At 41.7% G+C, this 13563-nt stretch overlaps 1 pseudogene; it reads right to left on the bottom strand.

The window, feature by feature from the left end:
• Window positions 1-4401: 4401 nt before the first annotated feature.
• LOC118903965 lies at window positions 4402-13150 on the bottom strand (annotated as a pseudogene).
• Between the last annotated feature and the right edge of the window lie 413 nt (window positions 13151-13563).

Below are 13563 nucleotides of genomic sequence, written 5' to 3'. Positions count from 1 at the left end.
TATATACCCAATCACTTTTAAAAAATTTTTATTATATTTATTTGGCTGCGTTGGGTCTTCGTTGCTGCATGTGAGCTTTTCTCTGGTTGCAGCGAGCAGGGGCTACTCTTAGTTCTGATGTGCAGGCTTCACACTGTGGTGGCTTCTCTTGTTCGGAGCACAGGCTCTAGGCGTGCGGGCTTCAGTAGTTGTGGCTCATGGGCTCTAGAGCGCAGGCTCAGTAGTTGTGGTGCACCAGCTTAGTTGTTCCGCGGCCTGTGGGATTTTCCTGGACCAGGGCTCGAAACCCATTTCTCCTGCATTGGCAAGCAGATTCTTAACCACTGTGTCACCAGGGAAGCCTTTATACCCAATCACTTTTAAAACTAAAAACTATAAGATGCCAAAGACATATTGAGTAAAAAAAGTAAGTTACAAAACAGTATGATATGATCATTTTTGTCAAATAATCATCTTAAACGTGTTCTCAGTGATTATCACTTGGGGTAAACTTACAGAGAACTTGCATTTTATACATTATATATTTCTGTTAAGGTTTAATTTTTTATAAAAATTTAATACTGGTGTAAATAGAAAAAGATAATTGTTTTTAAACCCTATTTATTCTTCACAACTTACAATTTTCCTGTTTGGAGAATGCCATCAATATCTCTTTTTTCTCTCTGAAATTCTTTGCCTGACAAGTCATCCTGTAAAAGAGTATAACTCCTTTAAGATGAAAATCAGATCTAACTTCCCTGTGCTTTGGGCAAATATAAGTGATCAAGTAAACCTGGGTGGAACATTTAGAAAGCGTAGAAATGAGTGACTTTCAAGTAAGCTTTAGAAAACTCTCCTCTCTGGGTAGAAAAACTTAGACAAAGGATAACCCCTGTTCTTTTTTCATTAGAATTACATGATGGAAAGCCAAAGCCCTTTCCCTTGACTGTGGCATAATATGTCCCTCATAGACAAACGAGCAAGTAAAAAATCTAGAAAATGCTTAACTATTTCCTGTTTCCCCTTTAGTGCATGGTGCACTATTAGCATGTTTCTCCCTCCTTATTTAGTGCCTTGTTGTATCAAATTCTCTTATCAGGTTTTCAAACACAAACCTTGCTAGAGGCCGTGAACTTACTGAGTAGCCCAGAGTATTCTTCAGCTACCCCTGGCTTCAGTCACTCGTCAACTTCGGAGAATCAACACACCAGCGCCTTGGAGCACCAGCTGTGGTAACTTGAGTGGTTGAACACCAGACAAAATGAGGCTTCCAACCACTGTCACAGATCCTGTTAAAATCCTGGCTCTGCCCTTGGCTTAGGCATGTCCTTCCTCTACTTGGATAAAGCCTCTCTGACCTCTTTGCTAAGGCATAAGCAGACAGTCTATGTATGACAAGGAGAGTCCTTCCTTCTCCCCCTCTAGTTATATCTTCCAAAACTACCAACAAACAAAGCAAAGCAAAACAAAAACCCAGAAAAAACACTAGTGGACAATTTTTAAAAAATATCAGCACATGGTAGATGTATATATCCACTTGCTTTCATTATTTCAACAGAGAGAAAATAAATGAACTAAGAATTCAACTCAAGAAATCAGAAAAAGAATGAGAAAGAAATCCCCAAGGAAAAGGTTAGAAAAGAAAAATAAAAGTAAATGAATTAAAAATAGAAAAAATCACGTTAATAAATAAATCCAAGAATGAAATCTTTGTAAATGAGCCCATAAAAACAACAAACCTATGGTAAATCCAAGTGAGAGAAGAAAATTAAGTTATCAATGACAAATAATAGCAGATGAGGAGGTAAGTATGCTACCAAAATTTTAAAAAAATCTTAATGAAATTGATGGTTTTCTGGGAAAAAACCATTAGTTCCGAAATTCATTCAAGAAGTAGAAAAATCTAAATAAACCAATCCTAAAGAAAATAATTGAAAAAACTATCATAGAATCATCTCCAGAAAGGCTCAGAAAATTCTGTAGCATTTTAATCTTTTAAAAGTATTTATCACATGTGTAGGACAAATTCTAACTTTTCCATTTGGAATATAAGACAAGTAGAAAGAAAAGAAGAGAATCATTCCATTTTTATCACCTAAATACAGTCACTATTGATATTTTGTTGTCATTCCCTTCCAATTTTTGATATTTTTAATCTGTTTTACATAGTTGTGTGATTTTATTCTAAAAGCACTTTAACAGGCTATTTAACATTTTAATGTAATAAAAACTTTTCATTTTATTACAAGCTTTTCATAAGAATAAATTATATGTAGACATTGAGATATAATAAATAGTGCTTATAGAAGAGATGGAAAGTTTACATGAGATATATATTGACCATAAGGTGCTTGGTATAGTGTCTGGGACACAGGGGTTCAACAGATGGTAGCTATTATTGTTATACTTTGCAAAGGGCTTTTCCTTTTGCATATATTATTATTTAATTTATAATGGATATTACTATCTCACAACATGCTTTTTCCTCTTTAGTGGAACAGGCAAGCCACATGCCTCGCAGAGAGAGGCCAAGAATATACTATTGCTCCTCAGGAGAATCCTTCTGCTTGTTTGGTTTTGCTAAGAAGGTAGAGTTCAGGGTGAGCAGAGTTCAACAAGTTGGGGCTTAGAGTGGTAAAGAGGGGCGTCCTGTGTCTCAACACTCAGAGACCCATGCAGGACCAGGATCCTGAGTGGTACATAGAGTAGTGAACTCAGGTTTGGGTTAGGATCTTTCATATGAGGGATTTGGCCTACATGGCATAGAAATAAAGGGTTGATTATTACTCTGAAGTCACTGGGAGGTCAACAATCAAAACATGGGCTCTAGCCTCTACAAACCCTCAACTTCCCCTTCACGTTTCTTTAAAGGTTGCTTTTTCATTTATTATGTTTTCACTAATTTTGCTTCCATTTCCTGTTCGAAGTTTGTTTTTCTGGCATCTCTGGTCTTTCCCTTTTCTCCCTAACTTCTCTTCGCTTTCCTCCTGTCGTAGAGTTTATCCCCATCTTTCCATTTCTTAGCTGCTTTTTCACTTCTGCCTACTCTCCCATTAAGGCCTCATCCCACTGCTTTCCCACAACTGCTCCTATTACTGAATGTTTCACATTTCAATGGTTCTCTTTCCCAAATGGTCTCTGCTTTTGGCCTTGCATTTTTTCAATTTTTCACTTAATGTTGACTCCCTTCATGTGTGTTTTTATGTTTTTCATCTCTCCTGATTAACTGGTCTCTAAGAATTTGGTTAGAAGCTATTATAATTGACGTTCAATAGATTACCTATAAATTCTATCTAAAGAAAATTTTAAAGTGGCTTTCCTCTACCTTCAGGTGCTCAAAAGTTACATTTTAGAATTTATTATTTAATCTAAATCTTCAAACTGTTGCTAGCAGAAAACCCTTTCTTCAGAGAAATCTTATTTAGGAGGCCAATATTTAAAACTAATTAAAATGAAGCTGTTTTGGTGGTAAGGGACCTAGAGCCCTGAAGCCTCTCTGAGAAACCCTTAGGGCAGGGGCAGGGTTCACACAGACAAAATGAATTAAGGGGGGTACATAAGACAGTAGGAATCTGTGTGGCAGTGGGGACCATGTCCAACTAGACAACAGTGATAATCAGCTCCAGTCAGTTGTTCCCACATGGGAATGTGGTGCCCAGGGTTGCCACATCATGCATTTTTGTAAGAGAATCTGGAAAGGCAGAGTTTATGTGAACTTAAGTAGTTGCAATAATTTTATCTCACCAAAAAAAACAAAAAAACTTTGTGAGAAAAATGCATGTGCAGGCCAACTACAGCCCATTGGCCTGTTTGCCCTCTCTGGTTTAAGATGTGAAAGGTCACTGGGAAATTGCATGGTAAATCTTCTTGCTCTACTGCCACTAACCCATCCTACCCGCACAAATCATAGTTCATTCCAATATTACAAAGTGGCTTTTGTATTGCACAATGTTTTAGTGTATGTAATTGATTGGTTAATGTATTTTATCAAGCTAACCAAAAATTCATGTTTTTTTAAAAAATGCAGATCAGATGTTAATTCTAAATTCACACTTTAGACAAGATTATTATTCCATCTCCAAAGAAAACGGGAGAATAAAAAGGGAAGGGGAAAAGAAACAGTAGTAATCTCTAAAATCTTGTTGTTTGTCTAACAGACCATTTAGATTGCCTGAGCCACTTGCTTCAGAGAAGAAAAGTTTGAGAATATGGAATGAGCCCTTCCAAAGTCCCAGTTCATCACATGATGTGCTTAGTGGCAGAACATCACAACGTCTTGCTTGGTAAGCTGTCAGGTGCCTGCCTATTTCAGCCTCTATAAGTATTTTCAAAAGACTGCTGAAATTGCAATAGTGATCACAGAGTTCCCTACATCTAGCTGTGCTTTTCTGATGTCCCACAGGAATGAGCATAGATGGAAAATTCTACATCACTCTTGACATCACCAGGGCTTCTCTCCAGTGTGGATTCGCTGATGTACAATGAGGTGTGAGCTCTGCCGGAAAGCTTTTCCACACACATCACATTCATAGGGCTACTCTCCAGTGTGGATTCTTCGGTGTCCCAGAAGATGTGAGCTATATCTGAAAGCTTTCCCACACACATCACACTCATAGGGCCTCTCTCCACTGTGGATTCACTGGTGTCCAACAAGAGCTGAACTATGACTGAAAGCCTTTCACACTCATCACATTCATATGGTTTCTCCCCACTGTGGATTCTCTGGTGATGAAGAGGCCTGAACTCTGGCTGAAGCTTTTCCCACACTCACTACACTGGTATGGCTTCTCTCCAGTATGGACTCTCTGATGTTGTATCAGATGTGAGCTCAGAGAGAAAGCTTTCCCGCAGTCGTTACACTGGTATGGTTTCTCTCCTGTGTGGGTCCTTTGGTGTTGAATAAGGCCTGAGCTGTAATGAAAAGCTTTCACAATCATTACATTGGAAAGGTTTTTCTCCAGTGTGGGTCCTTTGATGCTGAACAAGGTGTAAACCATAATAAAAGGCTTTCCCACACTCATCACACTGATACGGTTTTAATTGGCTATGTATTCTCTGATGGTCAGTAAGTTGTGAGCTCTGAATGAAAGTTTTGCCACATACATTACATGAACAGGGTCTCTCTCCAGTGTGGATTCTTTTATGTCTAATGAGGCTTGAGTTTTGAGTGAATCTTTTTCCACATTCATCACATTTATATCTTCTGTCATTTGAAGTGTTTCTCTGATATCTTTCTGTCCATCCTTCATGTTCTTGGGTTTCTCCACATTCAAGAGCCTCTCCATTGATTTGGTCTGATAACTTTTCTTGGGATTCCATATCTACAGTAAGCTCCTGCTTTTGAACGAATTCTTCTTTCTCAATTCGTATCACATCATCTGAAATAAAAAATACAGTATTCAAATGTCACTGAAATATAAAGGAAATAAAATGAAACTCTTATACTAGAAGTACACAGCTTCAATATACCAACAAAATGGTTTTACAACGTTTGAGGAGGAAATTGGGAGATGGCAAAGGAAGAGAGGACTAGCAGTGGCTGGACTGGGAGGGGGTGATTCAAGAAAAAAGTGGAGAAAAATCAGGGAGGATTAAGAGTGGTCCAATGAACAAGCATCATAAACAACAGAAGGAGACCTAAGATAAGAATGGGTTCACCAGGAAGGCCAAAAGTTGAGTAGAGAGGGATGAAAGAACAGAAACTGTGGGAGGAACAAAACAAAACAGGAAGCTGACAGTGGCAGGTACCAAGTTGGAGTCATGAAACAGTTCTGTTCAGGTTGCTCTGAAGGCCTCTGGGATCAGCCACAGAGAAGTATCACATTTGTAAACATGCAGGACAAAGAGATTAGAGTCTAGACACATGGGGTAAAAGAGGATGTTCTCATGTGGGGACAGACAGAAATTGCTTTAGCTCCCAGAGACATTACTACTCTTCTTGCAAAGAACACTGGAAATCTGTCAGACCTGAAGCTACACTCTGTGGGTCATTCGAGATTTCCCAGGAAACCAGTACTAGCACAGAGAAGGTTCTTTAGCAGACCCTAGACTCCCATCTGACCTCACCCAAGGAAAGCATGATTCCATAATTCCTCTGCCTTTCTTTCCTACAGAGGTTCCTTTGAGCAGAGTCCCAACACCCCCTACTCCTCCAGGGTGGGAGATGTGGCCACTTCCTCGATGATCAACAGTTTCTGAAAAAAAGTGAGATTGTCCCATTCAAGCCAGGTTCTCCCTGAAGTAATCACATTTTTAGGACCCAGAGTAAAGGGCAGAATTTATAACCATGTAGAAATAATGCAAGAAAAAGTGGTTTGCTTTGTGTTATAAAAGATATTCAATGGGGAAAAAAATGGAAAGACTACTATGGAGCCAGTTGAAGATCTAGGATGTAGTACAAGTCTGACCTAACTCTGAGCAGAAACACTGGGCTGACTGTGACAAAATGGGTTGTCTAAAGAGACTCTGGGATGAGCGATGAGAAGGAGCCATGGTCAAACAGCAGATTCCAGATCTCTGAGAGTGTGGATGAGGGAAGAAGCTCACTGGCAGTCTGCCTGAGAAAAGTGACAGCCACTTCTGGGTCCTGAGCGCCCATTCTGTGAAGGGCAGAAACCCAGAGATAAGGCAGAGCTGAGAAAGAATGTTGCCAAAAGTGAGAGAAGCCTTTCCTCGGGGTCTCCTTTTAGGACAGGAACCTGCAATAATTTCCTCACCAAACCAGCTTGCCACTACGGTTAAAAAACCCTCATTGTTAGTGGTTTATATAAGGTTATCTTAAAGTATTTAGGTGCTTTAAAACTTTAATTTATATTACAGTTACCTTAGATATATCTGTGTAGAATTTAAAGGCAAATTACACGAAGAGACGCATTTATGCAAGAACATAGTCTTTTAGAGCCATTAGCAAATAAAAAATGGCTACTGCAGATGGGTTGCAAAACAGCATTGCACATATAATAGAACTAAAATCCGTATCAGCATGAGAAAAAAATTTATGGATTAATATAAAAATGTACAGCATAGAAACTCAATTTCTAACTGTCTAAAAAAGGTTGGGGAAAATGGTATACTTCTAGGCAGGATGGCGCCATGAGTTCACACTTCAGCTCTAAATACACTGAGTAAAAAATAAAAATAAATCTAAAAACCCATCTGTGCTAAAAAGTAAGATAAACATCTCTGTGGACCAGAAAGGAAACAAAAATACACAATGGTGGCTACAGTTGAAGCTGTGGGTCTGCTGGGCCCCAGAGAGTGACTTAAGTCTTAGTCCCAGAGGAAAATGGGGACCTAAAAGTACTCCATGAAAGGAGGGAGTAGCACCAGCTCACTGCTTGATGCCAGAGGCTGGGTGGGACACGCAGGTACACACATACACAAGCACACAGACACATACAGAGAAAGATACAACTCTGACCAAGAACCATGTCAAGCCACCTGGAAGCCTGGGACTACACTGGTGATATTTGTGTATGACATGAAACAGGAGCCCTAAAACCTGGTTCCAGGGGGCCAGGTAACAGTAACAACAGAATAGCTAAACATGGAAGCAGATGATGTAAAACAGATCAGAAAGAACTCAAAGTGAGCCTAGATATGAAAATTTCAGAATGAATTGAACACTAAGAAAGATGGTTCAGAAAGTCAATTGGAACATGAATTCAATCCAGATGAAGTTATTTTCATCAAAAATCCTGAAAAAATTAGTAGAATAAAGATACCTAAAAGAGATAAATGATGACATACCATCCATGGCAAATAAGCATGGAATTATGAAATAAAATAAGCAAAAATGAAACAAAGATATGTGGTATAAAAACTGAATAGAAATTTTAGAAGTGGATAAACTAGAGACAATAAACTCAAAGATAACAGAAGAGGAATCCACTAGGATGTACCACAGAGAGACAAAGACATAAAATATGTGAAAAAGTGGCTAAATGAATAGATTGATAAGTAGGTTCTAATCAGTGTATTCTGGGAGTTCCAGAAGAAAATAATATAAGGAATTTTAAAAGCAGCACAATTTAAAGAATTAGTAGCTGAGAATTTTCCAAGAATTGAAGAAAAACATGAGATCTTAGAGCAAAAGAGCATTTTCAGATGAAGCAAGACAAACAAAAATAAAACCCTATCAGGACACACTTTTTAATGAAAATTCAGATCATAAAGGTTAAGAGTAAATCTAAAAGCCACTAATGGATAAAGATGGAATCCCTAAAAAAATTTAAAAGGCAGTAAGACTGATAGTAACCTTTTAATAGCAAATAGAAGCTAGAAGACAGTGAAGTAGTATCTTCAAAATGCTGAGGAAAAAAAATTATCAATTAGAATTTTACCTTAGCTAAACCATGATTAAAAAGGAGGGAGGGCAAAATAAGGGTATTTTCCGACATGCAAAGACTAAGTCTACTACCCAAGAATCTTGCTAAAATTATTATTATTATTATTTTAATTTTTGAATTTTATTTTATTTATTTTTTTATACAGCAGGTTCTTATTAGTCATCCATTTTATACACATTAGTGTATACATGTCAATCCCTATCTCCCAATTCATCACACCACCCGCCCCCCCCCCCACTTTCCCCCCTTGATGTCCATATGTTTGTTCTCTACATCTGTGTCTCTATTTCTGCCTTGCAAACCAGTTCATCTGTACCATTTTTCTAGGTTCCACATACATGCGTTAATATACGATATTTGTTTTTCTCTTTCTGACTTACTTCACTCTGTATGACAGTCTCTAGATCCATCCACGTCTCAACAAATGACTCAATAAAATAATTATTAAAGGATGAACTTCAACAAGAGTGAATCCAGAGCAAAGGTGCTGGCATACAAGAACGGTGCCTCAGAAATTGATAAAACATGTCAGAAAACTTAACTAACATCTTACTATTAAAGAAAATGTCCATTTCACATTTAAAAAAGAAACTGGTTCCTAAGAATGACCAACTGTAATCAACGGAAGGAGCTTCAGACAAGTGAAGTGGAAATACAATATGCTAACTGCTGTGACAGAGGTATGCACAAGAGGTATCACATAACTCAAACATGTAGGAAGGTATCAAGAAAGGCTTTCTGAAGGAGGCGACAGCTGAGGTGAGTCTTGAAGAATAGCTCTGAGTTGGTTTGGCAGGTGAGTGGAGAAGGTATGGTCACAGGTGGTGTTTTATGAGTCCAACAGGGTGGTGATGTGTGTGGCAGTGCAGTGAGGGTGGCCGGGAGAATGTTGAGCATATTAGCAAAACCCAAATATGTCATGGGTCTGATAGGACAGGGAAGGAAAGAAGCACTGGGAGGAAAAAAATGGGCTAAACGGGCTTCCCTGGTGGCGCAGTGGTTGAGAATCTGCCTGCCAATGCAGGGGACACGGGTTCGAGCCCTGGTCTGGGAAGATCCCACATGTGTGGAGCAACTAGGCCTATGAGCCACAATTACTGAGCCTGCGCGTCTGGAGTCTGTGCTCCGCAACAAGAGAGGCCGCGATAATGAGAGGGCCGCGCACCGTGATGAAGAGTGGCCCCCACTTGCCGCAACTGGAGAAAGCCCTCGCACAGAAACGAAGACAGAAACGAAGACCCAACACAGCCATAAATAAACAAATTAAAAAAAAAAAAAAGGGCTAAATAACTAGAAATCTCCACTGAAGAGCTGAAGAACAGGGTCTCTGGACAGAGAGAGCTAGAAGAGGAGTGAGTATGAGCAACAGCCTTCCTGATGTTCTCTGCCCAGTGAAATGCTACCTGTTTTTTTTATGACCCAGTTCAAATCCCAGCCATTCTGCTACCACCAGGGCCTGAAGAGGTAGATTTCTTCTCCTCAGAACCATGATCTCCAATTTGGCACATAATCATTCACTGTCTCAAATCAACAGCTATCTTTTTATGGATACTCAACCCCTTTAGGGCAGGGATCCTCAGAGAACCCAGAGTTAGGCTTACACACAGTGAAAGGTAAAGATTTACTGACTTCTTAACAGGACCCACAAAGCCCCCAATTTCTGGCTCCTGACCATCTTCTCTCTGCTACTCTGCCTGTCTCTCCACGTTCCAGTCACACTGGCCGTCTTTCAAACCCACCAATTTCTTTCACACTTGTTTTTGCACATGCTCTTTTGGCCTGGAATGCTTCTCCCCTCTAGTATTCACTTGGTTAATTCCTACTCCACTTTTAGGATTCAGTTACCATGTTATTTCCTCAAAGAGACCTTCTCTGTCATCCCTCTCCCCCCATATACAATCTATCATGGCATATTTATTTGTGTGGTTGTTTGTTTAATGCCTCTGTCGTCAGACTATTGTAAGCTCCATGAAAACAAAGATCATGTCCACTTTGTTTATTACACATAGTGCCTTGCACAGTGCCTGGCATATAATAAGTACTCAATATACATCTGCTGAATGATGAACGATTCTAAGGTCTCCAGGGGAGCCATGTGACCTAAGTGTCAACACTAACCACAATCCTGTTGGTGTAGAGGGTCCTGAGATTCACCCTTAAGCTGGATCTCCATGGGTTGAGGCTGTAGATATGTTGCTTTCTTAGATGGATCCAGAGGTACTGATGTCTCAGAAAGCACTTCCTGTCCACAGGCCTGGGTTGAAACCTGAGGACAAGCAAGCTCATTTAGGCATCTGAAGGGCCCACAGAGTAAATGATACCCAGAGACCCCACAAAGGACCAGTTTGGATGCTCACTCCCAACTATCCCTCCGCTGAGCATAGGGCCCTTTCCTACCTGTTGGCCTGATTCATCCAGATCCCTCTCCAGATCTTCCAGCAGAGCTACCGCCTCCTCCCCACTCTCTGGTTGATGCTCCTGTGCCCAGTCCTGGAGCTCCTCAGGCAGGATGGTCAGGAACTGCTCCAGCACCAGCAAGTCCAACATCTGCTCCTTGGTGTGTATCTCAGGCCTTAACCACTCACAGCAGAACACCCAGAGCTGGCTCAAGGCCTCATGGGGCCCGGGAGTCTCCTTGTAGCAGAAATGTTGGAAGAGCTGGCAGAATAACTCCTGGTTGTTTTGGCTGCTCCCTTTTGTGCCAGATCTCTGACCCACAGCAGGCCCTTTTTTTATTAGTTACTTCAAAGAGCTCTTTTGGCTCTTCAGGAACATCTGGAAGGAAAACAGCAGCCATTCCCACTCCAATGGGCCAAGAGGAGGATTGCTGATACGTGTTATCCTTTAGGGCACACTCCTAAGGTTACAGAAACCATAGTTAAAAACATACGTATATGCAGGCTGATTCAATATTTGAGCTCACACACTAAGTCTAATCTTTCTGTTTTAGAAGAAAAAGGAGGCTCAATCCCAAATTAAAGAGAATTCAATAAAGAAAACTAAAAAAAAATAAAAGTTTAAGGCAATTCAAACCTTTTTCCAAGTAGGAGAAGGGAAGTTTGTCAGGAGACTGCATTTTTGACAATACTGGGAATATTGCTGGATGCTTGCTTCCTCCAAATAACACCAAAACAATCAGTTGATAAGGCCAACCCAAGTTTGTTCTTAGAGAGCACTACCTGACAGAGTCTTAGTGGTGTCTACCAGGGAAGAAGGCAAAGACAGGGTATTTATGAGGTTTTGGGGGCTTAAGGCAGATCTTTCAAAGCAGGATAAGGATTGGGCAAGGATCATGATACAATAGTTTAGGATTGATGGGCACAGCAAGGTGCAGAATTTGAGTTGACGGTTACAAAAAGTCTAGATCCTATCCATTGAAAGTTGAAGAGTTTGATGTTCACATAAATGGATTGAGGGGCAAGTTCTTGAAACAAATATAATTATCGGCAACTTTTACTTTCTAGGGCAAGAATTTCCTGGAATAGTAAAGGTATGTTGCTAAAGAAGTGGAATAGTGGAGTTACATTTAGGGAAGACAGTTGAACAGTCAAATTATGTTAGTGTAGGTAGTAGGCTGTGTGGGGGTATGTGGTTTCACTTTTCCATGTAGCAACAGACTTAAGCAGGGCCTATGGGTTTGCGGAAATGTGGATTACCAACTAATTAGCATGGCAGGCAGTGGTTAAGGGCGCGGGCTGTGGATTCCAAAAGACCTGGGCTTGAATCCTCTTTTCTTATGTGTGGTGGCTTAACATCTCTAAACTTCTGTTTTCCCCTCTGCAAAAATATCGTAGAGGTTTTTAAACGTTTTATTTTTAAATAATTTCAAACTTATAGAAAATTGCCAGAAAAAAGGTACAGAACAATCCCCATAACCTTCACCCAGCTTCCCCTAATGTTAACATCTTACATAACCACAGCACAATTACAAAACCAGGAAAATAATGTTAAAGTGCGATTAACTAAACGGCAGACCTTATTACATAGGGTTATTTTGAGAATCAGTTAAATTCAGTGCCTGGCACTTAGTAAGACCTCAGTTAGAGGGATGCAGTTACCACTGTGAATTGGTCATCCAGGTGCTGGCTCCAGGGATCACTTCTGGAGCTCAGGTACACTTCTAGGTTTCCGGGCACAGAATATAGGACGATGCAAGGAGGCCCTCTAGTGCCTTCTCTGCGCCTAGCATCTGTTACTCAATGGGCAACTTTCCAAAACACCTTCACCTTCCCGGCCCTAAAGATTAATTTAGGGGATTCTAGACTGGGCTTGGAGAAAGATTGTTTTAGGAATCATTCAAGATAAAGGACATGGAGCCACTTATACATGTCTTCCACTAGTTTGGATCTTCGAAAGAGCAAGACAATATAGTGAGTTAACAGGCTAGACTACAAACCCCGTTCTCATTTACCGCACTGGCACATCATTGTGACCAACCACGAGCGCAAGGCTCAGGAGGTGTTGGCTGTCTGTGTCCTTCAAGCCACAAGGACCTGGCAGACCACAAAAGGCTTGCGGGAGTAGGCGGCCACGTTGGACAAACGGGTGGTCAGCATAGAACTATTCGTGTTAGCACCAGTAACCCAGGAGTGCGAGACTTAGAAACGTTCTGGGGCGCCGGCCGCCAGCTGGGCCGGCTGCTGCGGGGTCCCCGCGGGCACTTCCAGCGCCGACTGAGCAAGGAGGTGGCTCCTCCCCCCCCGCGCCCAGCCGACCTGGGGGTCCCGGGCCCCGACGCGGGGCCGTCTTCCCTCCAGTCTTACCAGCGCCCGGGGAAGGCGGTGCCCCGGACCTACCCAGCCCCTCGGAGCCCCAGACCTGCCGGCGGCGGAAGTGCGTCCGCGAACCCGGCCCAGCCCTGCGCCTGCGCTTCCGGCGGCTTCGGAAAGGTGCGAGCCGTTTGGCTTGGCCGAGCGTCCCGTGCCTGCAGCGAGGTCTGCACATCAGGACGCCTAGGCCTATGGGGTTTTGATGTGTAACTCGCCTCATCTTAAAAAGAGGGTCCGAGCGCCGGCTCCGCGTCGTTGAGTCCCTCCGCCCTCCCCCGCGCGGGGCAGCGGGCGGGGACCTTCCTAGGCACGCTTGCCCTCCGAGCATCACTTCTCTAATTCCAGTTCCCCGACCCCGAGTCCTCTCCCCATCCCTGCCTCCCTGGACAGCATCCCTCACTCCGTCCCGACCTCCGTCAACCTGAATGTATTTACCAGGCAGGCACATCGCGCAACCAGCATGTGTC

This window comes from Balaenoptera musculus, chromosome 11, assembly GCF_009873245.2.
Source record: "Balaenoptera musculus isolate JJ_BM4_2016_0621 chromosome 11, mBalMus1.pri.v3, whole genome shotgun sequence".
NCBI lineage: Eukaryota > Metazoa > Chordata > Mammalia > Artiodactyla > Balaenopteridae > Balaenoptera > Balaenoptera musculus.
Note: the sequence above shows the minus strand (reverse complement) of the source record. Positions and strands in the feature narration are given on the sequence as shown.